Genomic DNA, 15,335 nt, shown 5'->3' on the forward strand with positions numbered 1-15,335 from the left:
TACCCTCTACACTGTACAGTACATAGCAGCGATGGACATCTCAGTTCTATATATAAGATAACAAGGTATCACGTTTCATTACTGTCTGCATTTTGTTGCGACAAGAAGAAAACTTGCAAGCAACGGAAAATTAACTTTTCAGAGCACGGCACGCTGTTTGGGGCGAGTTTTGATGCCTTTAAAGCCCTCATTGAAATAACTTGTTTAACAAATTCTCAATTTGACCCCTGGTGACTCCAAATTACCTTTGATGTCACCAGAAAACAATATACTTCTTCTGAATGTGTTCTCCTACACACCAAATTTGAGCATGGTTCAAGCTTCCCTTCTTGAGATATCTTGTTTACAAGCAAGGCGTCACACACAAGCACCCACATACACTCTTCCACCTGCATGACTACAAAGGTTATGATTTCATCGAAACCAATAATTCTTCTATCTTTAGTTCTCCTCTGTTGTTAAATGTCAATACTATCATAACTCCCTTAGTAGCTCCAAAAATTGATTTCTACCGAAACTTTGACCTACCAATTGCCATGAATTTTCCCAGCTCTTATCACCAAACCTGCTACTCTAAGATCTGCCAAGGCAGAACTCTGACACATTGTATAGCTGTGTGTGAAGCCTTGAAAGTGAGGAAACTTTGCGTTGTATGGCAAAAAGCCAGATCATTTGTACGTCTTCAAACATACATTGTGCATACGACTTTGAATTTGATTCAACCCGTTTTTCGAAAGAGTAGTACTCTTCACAAGAGACATGTTATGGCTACCAGCGTGGTAAGTACTATACTCCTGACTTACAGAAACCAATTTTGAAAACTTTTTCCTGCCTCTAATGACTTGAGCAAGTAGAGTGTTTTATGCAACTTTTAATGTCTGGAAAGTGTCGTTCCTGGTATATGACAGGCACATGGCAAACAATTATCTCGCTTGCATTATTTTAGTGCTCCACTCAGATAAGTGTCAATTGTGTCCCTGGTAAAAACTTGAAAAAGCAAGCCTTCCCCCGCCCTTCTCCCCCTTTTCTGACACCCACCTACTTTGTGTAATACTTCCATATTTGTTTGTGCATGCAATTCTTAGTTAAATGGTAATGTTGCAAAGTGGGTAGTAGTTTATGCAGGGTAACAGATCCCACCTTATGAAGTGAGAACGCAAACATTTTGAAGAATGTCTACATTAAGTCACAGTCATCAAAGGATAAGTGTTAGCACGAATACTGTAGGGCCTGCGTGCCAGTGTCGTTTAGCCTGCAAAGCTTTGTCCGAACATGGTTAGTGAATGTCATTAGACTTAATATCATAGTTAACTAAATCTAGGAAAATGGCCTATAAAGTTACTGTCCAGAACATACCTGGCTATAGGCTGAGTAGGCTTTCCTCAAAGCTCAGATTACTGGCTAGGCCTATATTTTGCTTATGCCCATTTGCCACCTTAACAGTGTTGGGAATATGTTGCAAATGGAGGATGTGTTAACAGACTGAAATATTCTAGGTTTAATTTATGACCAATAGGCTAACCTAAGTTATAAAAAAGGTTACATAGGCCTAAGTGAAGCTAAGCCCATTTTTCTGGTATTCAATTGTTAGAGATTAGCCCAGGACAACATAACCATCTTATTATTCTGTTATGTGGATATCGTTAGGGACTACACTTAAAGGGTGTGAAGACTCGCGCACAAAGAAACGTCTCATGCTGGTAATCTGACCTAGTTTCAAATGAGGTGTAAGTTCTATTGATTACACGGGTCCAAAATCGGGAACCGGGTACCCGAAAGCCGTTATCCGTCGGGTATCCGGGTACCGGAAAAAAAGTTATTTACCCTCGTGTATCACGATTTTCAAGAAATTACATATTGGATGCTATAATAAATGAATTATCTTCTATACTGACAATGTTTTCATGTTCAAATACGTAAGGTAAATTCTAATACCTTCCTCAATAATTTCTATTTGCGTTTGTTTCTTCCATTAACTTGCTAATAACTTTTTACTATTAACATCACTTCTAACATCGCTCTCCCGCAGCTGCTATATATGCTTGCTCTCCACGTCTATTGGATCACACCATAAAAATATCCAAGTTAGCTCCTAAACAGTTGTTACAACTACTATCTATTATGCAGGCCCATGGTTCGCAATAACGCGAGATTGCGAGATTCGCGCAATTTGATCGCATTTGGAATAAACGATTAAGTAAAAAGCCACTTGCGATGATTATTTTTTAGTTATCCCGTCTATATACCTTAACATCTCGTAAAATTCTTTGTCAGCTTTTCCTTCTATGAAATAAACGAATAAATAATAATTTCTTTCACATGGTAGCCTAACAACAGAGCAAGTCAATGAGAAATCTAGCTAAGCCTAACCATCTGTTTATTCGCTGAAATTGTGACGCAGTTATTAGATATCCATGAAATACTTTCATTATTGCTGTTATTCGCGACCACCTGGTTGCCTAACACCACACTAAGTCAATGGGGTAATCTAGCCTAGCAGTATGTTTATTAGCTGAAACTGACGCAGTTATAAGATATCCATGGATTAATTTCTTGATTGCTGTTATGTTCAACCACATGGTCACCTAACACCACACTAAGTCAATGGGAAATCTGCCTAACCATCGGTTAGCAATTAAAAAAAAAAAAATCAGTTTGCGTAGGATTCGGGTAATAAATTAGGAACCGGGTAGTATCGCGTCGTGCGGGAACCTTCGTTATTGCTGTTATTTCGACCACATGGTAGCCTAACACCACATTTAAGTCAATGGGAAATGTGCCAAACCGTCGCTTTGCCCCACCCCTCCCCCGCAAAAAACACGCTTTGCGTAGGATTCGGGTAATAAATTAAGTATTTAAGTATCGTCGGGCGGGTTCGCGGATACCCCGTGCAAACACCTCGTGTAACAGAAGTGTTAGACACCACAATTACAAAATATACAGCTTGCTACCATCGGTTATTAGACAGGTTAGTAAACAGTCAATACATTCAGCTACGGTCAATACCCACAACACATTGTATATTGCAGCAATGGATATCTCAGGTTTAGATAAAAGATAACAAGGTATCACGTTTCATTACTGTCTGCATTTTGTGGCGACAAGAAGAAAACTTCACTTGCAAGCAACGGAAAGTTAACTTTCTTCAGAGCGCGGTTTGGGGCGAGTCTTCAATGAGGTTGTGAATAACCAATACAGCAACTGAGCAGACGACACTAGTAAAGTAATAAGATTCCTAATGTAATTGTAATATGGCTTCTTAAGAATTACCTTTGAAACTGCAGTCCACTTCCATATTTATTACGATTTTGTCATCCAAATGTGTCACACGATATCACCATGTCGAGAGATTTATGTCGACTTTATCACTTAAGTCATGTAAAAAACGTAGTGTTTGTATTACTCGCCGGTACTTTCTTGTCGTTACGAGCTCCTGTATACTATAAATGAACAGTACTTGCCGTACAAGCAAAGCGCCACCAGTTGGAAGAGTGGCTTCAGTATGTGTCACAGGACGGCATTTTTCCTACTTCAATTTCAAATGATTTTTACAAGACCCAGCCCGCTTAGGTTCCAAAAGGCAAGAAACCCAAAGACACGCTTCGAGCAAAGGAAAATTACAATAGCACAAAATTAATTAGACTCTACTTACTTAAGAAAAGGCACATCCTCACGCTTAGGCAGACAGGACAGCTCTGATTAACAGCTACTAGTTCAGTCCTGACAACAAAGGAGTAAACAATAGAGCAGCAGCGTGGTGGTATGTCGATCGTGAAGGTGAATTGTTAGTAAAATGAGGTAAGCATGGCATAAGGTTACTGGCATGCCTTAGATAGAATGAAAGGCTGGAATGAGATGGAATGGCTTAAGGAACGTCTGAATGGGTTAATAACAGGATTAACCCCATCAGCCGTGACCTCATACGTGAACTGACCGGGTGTACCCAAGATTAAACAAAACTGCTGCAACAAGTGGCGTACACAATATTGCAAAGATGGGGAAGGGGAAGGTGGGTAAAAAAAACCCGACTGATTCAATGCAGAGAAAGTACTACCGTAAACAAGCAAGTACTTAGCATTTCGTGACAATTGTGTTAATCCTTCGAGGATAATTGATCCTACCGATTATACGAAATGTAATTATATGAAAAGAATAATGTCTCTTAAAATCGTTTATGATGGTCATTTGATGGCATGAATGGGAGTTTTCCTGTAGTATTTTTGCATTGAGTTTATGAGGGCGCTGCCGCGGCAGCCCTGCCAGAGCCTTATCTGTATATAAGGCTCTGAGCCCTGCCAGAGCCGTATATACGGCTCTGAGCTTCTTTATAGAGTGTTGCGGCATGAGCGTTCCGAAAATTTCAGCACACGTGATCAAAGCCATTTTGTTTCCGAATGGGTTGCCTCCACTCTACTACCACATCGTTTGCCAGTTGCACATTTAATAAATCTTTATCTGTTGGAAATAACGGGATGTTGCGCATTTGATTGCTCTAATAGGTCGGAGAAGGGATTTAGAATTTATAGATTCCCTGTCAATGTCCAACGAAAGAAAATCTGGGAGAATAAAGTCAATCGCGTCGGATGGAAACCAACGTCCTAGTCGTATCTTTGTCACGTATAGGCCGTCTTCCATGGCTTGCTTTTCGCTTCCTTTGCTCAATTTGTTAGGGGAATGGTGTTACTGTAGCTTAAAATGCGGACAATAATCATTAGATTCATAATTTGCTATGCCAACAACACGATTGTTGCACATTACTCTAAAAATGCAGTAAAACTAGAGTATTTTAATTGATTATGGGACATGCCTGATTTTGGGCAACTGACCAATCATAGGGCTGCTTCTCGTGACCTTTTGACCCGGCCCGAACTTTTTTGTTTACATCTACAGTAGCTAGCCTAGATCACGCACTGTCTGCATATAGCCTGTAGCCCATCCATTGCTCCAATCTATCGGAGATGGCAGTCCAAATGATCAGAAAACGTTTTGACAAAGGTAAGAATAGAATAACTGAAGACGCCAAAAAAAGTCGGAAAATATATGTGTACACTTGTATGATATTGTAGGCAAGTGAGGTCGAAATTTCTGTTGATTAAGTACGTAGGCCTACGCTGCAAAGTTGTAACGCCTAACGCCGGTTGGGATAGCGATATTGCATTAGCCTACATTATAAATCTGCCTGACCAAAGTTTTCGTTGACGTTAGACTTAGCAAACAATATAGGCTATGCCTATGCTTGGCCTAGTTTATGATGTCCTTATAGTACGGACGATTGAATGTTGGTAAATCCAATATTGTTTATTCCTACATTTCTAATCGAGGAATTGCTGCAATGAGCAGGGTTGACTTTCGTATCAATTTGTATTGGCGTAGGCCTACGCCTAATGTTAGTTGTTGCTCCTATTTAGTTTTAACATAATAAATAACCAGAACCATCCTTGGCATGGGCCTACTTAACTGGTTCAGACTAACCCTAACGATTATAGCCTACTGGCATAGATGCTAGACTTATCCTTTTGCCAGATTTGCTTGATTTATAATTGTAATTACTGTAACTATACATTAGATGTTATAGGGCTAGGCTCTGCACAAGTCAATAAGAGACAAAGACGTTTTGATAAAACCAAGGTTTTGCAAAGTTCCATAACACTAGGATCTGTTCAAGTGGATTGCACTTGGCCTAGCCTCTATCCCATGGACCAGGAAAGCAGTCACTGCCTCACTACTCCATATCGACTAGCTATGGTTATGAATGCGTAAACTAGTAAAGTTCCAGCTTTTTGTTTTAGTTTGCTATTTTCTCTAGCAGTTTGATAATGACTTCTCACAAATGTGCAGTCCATTGTACTGGGAAGATTGGGCAATTAACAAGGTTCACCCCAATCAGTTGGTCTAAAGTTATTGCCAGTGCTGAGGAATGGTGCAAATTATCTCGCCCACAGTGTGATGTTGCTCACAAAGTTCTATCTACCTGCAAAGAACAGCCTGACAGCTTTGAGGACATCTTCTACCATCGTGATTGCCATGCGGCTTTTACCAACAAGACAGATATTATCAGAGCAAAGAAACAACAGATGAAATTACCTCAACATAAAGCAGTTGAATGTAAGAAGTTTGTCAAAATGCATTTTATTATGAGTTAAAGGTATGCTGTATTGATCCCAAATATGCCTCATTTTCAAATATAGTAACTTTTGGTCAAAATTCTTTAACTTTTTTTATTACCACCCTGGAGGAAATTTACCTCACCAGGACATTCAGTCATCTTGTGTGCTCATGTAGTATGTCTAAGAACAAATTGGAAAGTAAAGACCCACAGGGAACGATTTTTTGAAAACTTGTAGTTCTAAGTTATAGCATACTATAATTTGGGGCTAATACAGACTACCTTTAAACAGTAATGATATACAGAAACATGTCAATGAACACAAACAAATTGTTTTAATGATGTGATGTAACACTTCTTGGATCAATTCACTTGTTGGAACTTTAAAAGCTCATTTCCCTTGCATACAATGTAATTGAACTGCTTGAATTTACATTGGTATGTGAATACATTGTCAATAAGGGGCCATTGCCATGGGCGGCGATCATGGGGGCCGGGGGGGACATGTCCCCCCAATATTTTAGGTGGGGGGATATAGTATCTAATATCCCCCCCAATATTTGGTGGCATAGTTTTTTTTAAGCATATGTTTTGTATTTTTTTATGATATCGCTAGTAATTTCAATATAGGAAATGCTTAGATGCAACTTACAAGGCCTGGGAAGTGCCATTTCCAGCGATCTGGGAGGCATTTTCGACCAAAATTTTCTTTTGCGCTTCGCGCCAACTTATGGTGGCGCTACGCTTAGAAAGTCTGGGTACAAACTTTGCCCCTCCCTTGGCAAATTCTTCGCAAGGCGCCTGTCTAACAGTGTCACAATTTGTTACTATATATGACAGAAAGTAGTTTTTCCTTCTTTTTTTTCTCGAAATGAATAGCTAGACGGACCGCATCCGTAATGAAATTTGGTTTGCATCTTGTGTATGAGTGTAAGTACGTACAATCACATATATGATCCACATCGATATGGGTTCACTGGGTTTCCATTTGGCCTGTTTCCTATAAGATTTCTAACCGCAGGTGCGTAGCCAAGGAGGGGGGGGGTGGAGACCGCCCTCCCCCTCGAGCATACTTTTTGGGTATTTTCTATGATATCGAAGTTTTATAGTAGCCGTTATAAGAGGTTTTAATATTTTTACACCAATAATTTAACTGTGTCTGAATTTTCGCAAATATCATACTTCCCTCTACTCGTGCAATTTTGACCGGTCTGTTAGGGTTTGAGGGGGGTTTTTCTATATTGGTTGTCCATAGATGAAATTTGTGCAACATTATGGGTATGTTTTGAAGTGAATTTATTATTCAAATTCTGAACAAATAATGGGCTTAAAACCTTGAAAAGTGGGACTGACGGGTATTGTGGGGCGTTACGTAGAATTACCTACAAAAGCAATGATCCACAGGAGATGCAATGAGGTCGAACATGATGTGTGACTGGTGACAATCTTGAAAAAAGGCTATGAATGAAAAAAAAAAACTATTAGGAAAAACTTGGTTCTCAGGCAAAAGTGTACATCTGGTTGGTCATTTTCAAGCCCGAGAAGTGCCATTTCCGGTGATCTGGGGGCTATCAAAACCAGAAATTTTCTTGTACGCTGCGCGCCAACCAATGGTGGCGCTCCGCTTTGATAGTAATTCGCCTGCATCCAAGCAAATGTCCCCCCCAATATTTGAAACAGATCGCCACTCCTGACCATTGCCAATTCTAATCGCCGTCATGACGGCGTGTGAGCGTCTATTGTCCATTCATTGAAATCAGCCAAGCATGACCACAGCTCGACTGCCTCTCTCTTAGTAATATGCAGAGTGGGCGGAGCTTGAGTGTGCTTCCAGGTTTAGAGTGCTTCTACGGGCAGCAGTGGTTGCTAGCTTCCTTTTGTTAGCATTACAATAGGCCTTGCCGATTTAGACTTTTGGATATCGGTTGAGTACGCTCTTAAGAACAGCGTTAAGATTAACTTTTCCGACAAACCTCAACTGTACGTTTATGCACCGTTATGGATGGAACCATTCAGAATTGAATAGGCTAGGCCTAGTCGTATGAATGTTATGGTTACATGAGGAGTCTTGGCCTAGGCTTAAGAATTATAGGGATCGTTGCAACTACATTTACCTCCATGCATTCAACCCCCATGCCAGAGGTTTATAAAATCTTTCTATTTCTCACTTCATATTTCAAATTTATATATGCGAATTCGAAACAAAAATCACCAATAAGTAAAACAACATCACAATTTGTTATCCAGTAACAGCTTACGCTGCAGTAATCATTGACTTATTGTTTTTTTTGTGAACGTTACTTTTGTAGTGCAAATGCATACTGATATTGTGATATATATGTGCACAAAACATGGTTAGGCCAGATTCACATTTTCGTAACGATCAATAGTTCCGTGCAAATGTTTATGAACTCGAGCCATCTTTCTTTTCTTTTTGTGTTGAGGTAAATCATGTGAAAGCTAATTCTGGCCTTTTGATAGCGTAAGTTGGAAGATAAATATATTATTTTAAAGATCGACAGCTATGCAGTGAGTCTTTTCAACATGTGCATATATCATCCAAGCAGCGCACACACGCTATTTTCTACCGGGGCTTTCCCGATACGGCCAACATTACCACCTTGGAAAAAGTCAACGCAGTGGGCAGAGAAATTATTGTTCGTAACTGAAGTCTTGAAGAGCAATATTTTGAGTGGAACGACTTATCGCGGGGGGTTAAGTTAAAAACACCTTCAAGTAAAAAATCTTTCATAGTTTCCAAAATGAAAACAAATGAAATGGAAAACCTAAATACAATAATATTATTCTAGCAGATATGCGGACTTTGTGTGCGTACAATTGTTCCAACAACTCTGGAAAAAACTGTTTGCACACTTTACCCAAAAGAAATATTTAACCCCTAGCACAAAATGGTCGGTGGGCTCGAGACATGCTGAAAATAGTTTAGTTGGAATTTGATGTCCGATGGACTTGACGTAGATGTAAAAACTTTTCTTGGCAAGTTGCCAACAAGAAATTCCACTGCAGTGTATTTTGCTAGTAATGCATCAAAGAAGTTAGTGCTAACCCAAACGATTGTCGCGGGAAATCCGAAAAGTGAATCACGTATTTTTCTCTTATTCACCATTATTTGTTGTTTATTTCGGACCATTGTCTGAATAATGACGTGTAACGAAAACTCGCCAGTAATACAAAAGTATGCTATCTTTAAAAGAATACCACCGTAACTTGTTTATAATTACTGTAGAATGTTACCAGATTGATGTAAGGAAATCATAACAACTAGAAACTACTCCAATATGTTTTTTTTTTTTTTTTTCATATGAAAAATTTGTATTCACTTGTTCATCATTGATTTGAGCAAAATGTTAGACCGTATTCCGAGACGGACCTGTTTACAATGTAACAACCTATTGTTAGGCTTATTGCGACAGCTATGGATTAGAGGCATATCAGCAATTCTGCTGAAATTAAATTATTTTTGAGGGCATCGCAGCAAACATCAGAAGGTCACGGTCAGCAAAAATGTTTTTTTCCTTGGAACATAAATCCAAAAAAGTTGGATTTTCCGCCGCGGAACGCATTGTAAGGGGATGTCGGGGGGGGGGGGTGTGTGCCCCCCTCAGAAGCTGAAGCTTTTTGAAAATAGAAGACCCAATTGACGCGATTTGGTGGCCCATTTTTACAGTGATTGCCGGTGTACTAAACATGTGTTAAACCATGTTACGGTAGCACATGAGTCGTTTTGTTGCAACATGAATCCCGGTATAGTAAATGCAACCGGTATTTTCCTCAACTTTCATCTATGGTTTTAAAGCACTTAGTTACGAGACTGTCAATGTCATACATTCAATATGCATAGCCTAGGCTAAGTATGTACATACTCTAACACGCACAGTTTTAAAAAATATAAAAAATAACACGCTATATTAGGGCCTTTGTTTTTAACATACACTTCCAAAAGAAAAGTGCAAACCTTGGAAAAAAGCAACCGACACCATCCTTCATTCATACTCGACATAAGATATTAGATTATCACGATCGCACATGGATTAAACTAGTAATCCGTTCACAAAAAGACATTGGGGGTTCCCAAATGAAAAGTTTTTAACTATCAACAATACACCACGTGTTTGGAACTTCAGACAATAAGAATGTTACATAGGGGCTACGTAAATACGGGATTATAAACTACATACATAAGAATAGTACAGATTTATTCATATCGTTAATCGGCTGTTGTTAACTCCAGAAAATATACTTTCCATACGTACAATATCAATCTTTCGTACAAAAAATCTTAAAAATTAAAAAGTGGCTAAAGATTACTATAAATGACATCGTGGAACCCCTGCATTAATAAACGAATCCATTTCATTACAGCATCAACTCTCAAGTACCGCACTGCAGAGTGTACCAGTACCGTACCCTAGGCTATAATAATATACAGTCCTCTAAGAAGATGGATTTAAACTGGATATACTCCCTGCGGTTTTGGCTCAAAATTTATTAAATCATTGTAATTATTATAACAAAATGAGGTGAAATGCATAAGGGTAAGATTTTGTACATGGGAACCTTCACAATCATCGTTTGAATGGAAATAAATAACGAAAACTTCAGAATAACCTTGAAGTCCCGTAACATGCTGAGCCCAAGTAACATTCGATATTTGGTGTAGCCTAGGTCACTTAGTGCATGTAGGCCTATATTGACCTGCAGATAGTGACTGACGGTAAATCGGTAATAATAGAGTTTAATGCGTTAATTTAATGGTTCACATATATGATACACGTCTTATTTCTTTTCATTTTTCCCTTTCCATCTTTCTTTCTTCCTCCCTTTTCATGTTTTTGCTGTCTGTTTTTTTTTTTTTACCAGGGTAGGAATTAAGATTTGGCATTGGGGGGCTATTTTGGAGGAGGAAAAAATCCATTAAAAGTTTAATCGCAAATATTTGCGATCGTTTAGCAAATAACGGCGAGCCACCGAATATACTACGAAAACCAATAACCCATCAACTGAAATAGAAAACACAGGTTTACTTCCGCTGTAGGTGCCCTTTCCTTAAATCATATATTTTTTCGTGTGTGGATAAAATCACTCACCACCAACGAAACCATTATACCGCTGAAAACTTTCCAACTGATTGAAAGTTGTAAACAAAGCTACTCATTTTTTTTTTGACAAACCAATGGTTAGGCTACATTTCCTATTGACTTAGTTTGGTTGCTAGGCTAACATGTGGTCGAAGATTGCAGTGTTTCATGGATATTTTGATTTTTTATTTGCGACACAGCTTGAGTGAATAAACAGATGGCTAGGCTAGATTTCCATTGGGCTTAGTGTGAAGTTAGGCTACCATGTGGTCAGGGATTTCTGGGGATTTTAGGTTATTGTTGCTGGTACTGAAAATTGCTAAGTGGAGACCGTAATTTGCCAGTAACTTTGCGTGAAGTTCCCGGTGATTGTGCGCGACCCTCCCGCACTGCTTCAAATTTTATGCGGGATTGTGATTACTGTTTGCGCGATTCGCGCTTCTACTGCAAACCCTAGCATGTCACAATGAATTTTACACAGATATCTGATATTGCCAGGGCGATTTTCTTATACTTCTTTTTTCTTTTTCGCACTCTCAATTGTGATTTAGTATGGCCAACCATATCATATTCTTTAGTATCAGTGGTTCGATCATAGGCGAAAGTCAACTTGAAGCCAGTTCAAAATGCTAGTCACGTTTTCTTCCACGAACAGTCTGTGTAAATCATCTCTTTAATTGCACGTACAGAACGAATGGGTTTTGTTAGTGTGCGGACCTTGTTAACGTTGTCAATTCTTCTGTTCGAAATTAGTAAGAAAACAACCGATAGATATCAACCGGGTATTTGAAGTCACTGATATCTTGATTTAAGTCAGTTTGCTGAATTATTTGATCTCAGTCATGAATTTTGGTGATCATTCATCAATCACTTTGACAGTTACAAAAATATTCGTAGGTCACTGGGGCCTAACTAATTACTATTTAACTTGACTGTACAAACTTGATTCAACGTCCAGAGATGTTCTTATTATGTTGGTTTTGCTGAATCACGATGAGTGGAACATTAAGGTTTTATTTGTTAGGTAATATTTGAGAAATATGGCAGTGTTATGTTATGTTAAAAAAACTTCCAAATTCATCATAGCCATATATGGGCAGCTAGCCGCCATTTTGGTTCTTGGCACAGCCGTATGCACATTTGGTCGCTGCCAACAAACAGAAAACCAAAGCTTATATCAAATTGTACTCATTTTCACTCAAATCAAGTATTCCCTAAAAAATTGAGCAAAATCCAAAAACTAAGCACTTTTTTGGCACATGGAAGACGGCCTATGTATAGCCTAGTATTTAGGATATGCACTAGGCCATAGCGCACAGTTGATTCCAGTGTTAGATCAGGCATATGTTCGTGTATTTAGCCTAGGTTAGGCCCAGTCCTTCAGAATGAAATGCAAGCATCTAGAGATAAACATTTCAGAAGTGTTCAAACGATTAACTGAATCGGAATCAGCCCGTTTATTGCATAATCGGAACATAATTGGAATCGGTAAAAATTACGTGGAATACCAGTTCTTCTTCCAGTATAGTGCTAACTTCAACTTTGAAGACTTATGCACTTGATTGACACGTTGGCTATGTGGACATCAGTCTAACTGGATTAGGTTTTACAAAGATTCTGCAGATTGGGCCAAGGACGTAGCCAGGGGGGGGGAGCAGGGGGAGCGACCGCTCCCCCCCTTTCAGTTTCGATTTTTTTTTAAACTGTTTTATTAGCATGGTATTTTGTCAGTGCTCTTTTGATCTTGAATACTCGTCAGCTCCGTTAACTTGATTATAATCGTAGTAACATTCAGGCCTACTGCATTCAGCTACTTACTTAGTTTTGCAGATGCAATTAGCTAAATTTAGCCTATAGCCTATTACAAGCCTTCAGTTGGCCACTGCATAATAAAATACATACAGCCTAGGGATTTGCTCAATAACAACTCCCTGTATAGCCTACCTAACCGCACTCGATGGAGTGTCACGAACCGTACGCACAACGCGTTCTCATCTTTTCTATTGTTCGTCATAAGTTGTTGCACGCACAGCATGTTAAGTAGCTACGCTAGCAATCGCACGTGATACGCGCTTCCTATAAATAATTGTTACACTACTATAACGAAATTTGTTTTTAGACCACTGCACATCTGGCTGTCTATAACTCAGCGAGTGTCAGTGGTACAACTTTGAACTTTACGATATAGCGATTTCAAGTCAACGTCATCATCTACAGAAAATTTAATCTGATATTTTTAAAATTTACGGAATAATGGATCGAAAGAGAAAGGATCATGAAGCGGACAGGTATGAAGTAGGCTAAGGGGCAAATGGGCATGGCGGACATCTAGGCCTATCAATGGCGTCTCAGATACCCTCGGCACAGAGCGCGTGCTGCGTCGTTGCAAAAAGGGAAATATTTTCCTGGCGCACTGAGATATAGTAATAGATTTAACGTAACCCACCCCGCTATGCCCAGCCTGTGAGAAACGTCAGGGCATTAGCCTGGATAAAAATCGTAGTTGGGGGGGGGCGGTAAGAAATGTATATAAAATCAAAGTGGCTATTTTTACGACTAGGAGTAACAATAATTTCCGGTTACCCATGCGCAGTTGCTTTAACGTGGCTATTTTTACGACCAGGAGTAACAATAATTTCCGGTAAGGGTTTAGGGTTAGGGTTACCCCTTCTGCATGCGCAGTTGCTTTATTTACTTTAATGCGCATGCGTAACCGGAAATTCGCCGATGTCGTAAGAATAGTTTATAAATAATTGTTACTCCTGGTCATAAGAATAGCCACGGCCATACAAAATTTGGGTCTTTATTTGTAGCCTACGAGTTCAATGGGAGTATGGGACTACATAGTTGATGTGTAAAGCAGGTCTTCTTGCTCTCCTGGATGATGGATCGGCCCCGAGATAAGCGTGTGGGGGCCGGTTGGGGGGTTATTTATTCACAAGCACTATTCTACCAATAATAAAACCACTACATTTTTAATAGGGGGGGGTGTTATATTATTCCAGACCCTTGGCCAGCTGAAGTATTGGTGATGAAAGCATCGGCATGACGGCACTAGGATGTTCCTGAAAGGGGGGTGGGGTTGTCCCTGTCAGGGGGCCAGACAAGCATGACTGCACAAAGTTCACAAACTGTTTATCGTATGTAGCTGTTATTTTCCCCAACATAATGTAAGACGGAGGGAGGAGGGGTTCTCCGTGAATGTGTCATGGTACTTTCGCTCCCCCGGATCGCTTCCTCAATCACAAAGGTAAATAAGGTATTTTAATGTACTGGTTCCTCCTGTCCAGTAGACATCCTCTCTGTGTTTTTGTGCCCGATTTGATGTGGCCAAATGTGGTTCATGTTAACTTAATTTAGCTGACCCCATGTTATCCCAAACAAATTCTGTGAGTGGGACCTCTGCATTCTGTTCCCCCCCCCCCCCTCTCTGGCTACTGACGCAACACGCCATTGAATGGATGTCCCTTTTATCTATCATCTCAATTAACAGAGTCAATGGTAGATGGCCCCCACGGTTTAGAAGAGGAAGTATCAGTGACTGTACTGACAAACCACCACCAAATAAAACAGTAAGACTGAAACAGACAACACTTAGTTTCAAACCAATTGAGTCTGCTGAACCATGTATTCCATCGTCAACCCAAACACGACCAGAAAGAACAGTTGCTTCTAAGGAGAAAGGAACACCATCCTCAAATCCAAACGCATCTGCCAATCAAGAGCCTTCTACTTCCTTTGATTCATCAACTTTATCTACAGGAATTATTGAGAAACCGCCACAACCAATAGGCCTAATGGATACTCCTAGACCTATCATACTAGGTAGCTCTAGCATGTCACCTGATTATGATATTGGCAAATTTTCATTGGGCAAACCTAAGGCTACAGATTTTACAAAAGCATACATATTGAAAACAAAGTGGAAAGGACAAGCAGGATTTGAGTGGCCATTCTCCTGCAGAAAAGATGGCACCAATCGATATTTGCGCCAAAGTCATCTTGATAAGATTTCTGACTTTGCATATAGTAAAACAGTTGGTGGAATTCTTTGTAAAGCCTGTGTATTAGTTGGGATACATGAGACCCACTTCCGTATGGATGCTACTCTGGGTAAATTAGTAACGAAA

The 15,335-nt window shown here is 39.6% G+C and overlaps 1 long non-coding RNA gene across 3 annotated transcripts in view; it reads left to right on the forward strand.

Moving 5' to 3' along the window:
- Nucleotides 1-15,335, forward strand: part of LOC139967729 (uncharacterized) — a 217,907-nt gene that overhangs the window by 159,569 nt on the left and 43,003 nt on the right. For all 3 annotated transcript variants that reach the window (XR_011793103.1, XR_011793105.1, XR_011793104.1), the window contains 2 exons: nucleotides 4,891-4,995; nucleotides 5,943-6,105. This is a non-coding gene — a long non-coding RNA (uncharacterized lncRNA). The remainder of the gene's footprint in view (nucleotides 1-4,890; nucleotides 4,996-5,942; nucleotides 6,106-15,335) is intronic.

This window comes from Apostichopus japonicus, chromosome 1 (assembly GCF_037975245.1).
Source record: "Apostichopus japonicus isolate 1M-3 chromosome 1, ASM3797524v1, whole genome shotgun sequence".
Classification (NCBI taxonomy): domain Eukaryota; kingdom Metazoa; phylum Echinodermata; class Holothuroidea; order Aspidochirotida; family Stichopodidae; genus Apostichopus; species Apostichopus japonicus.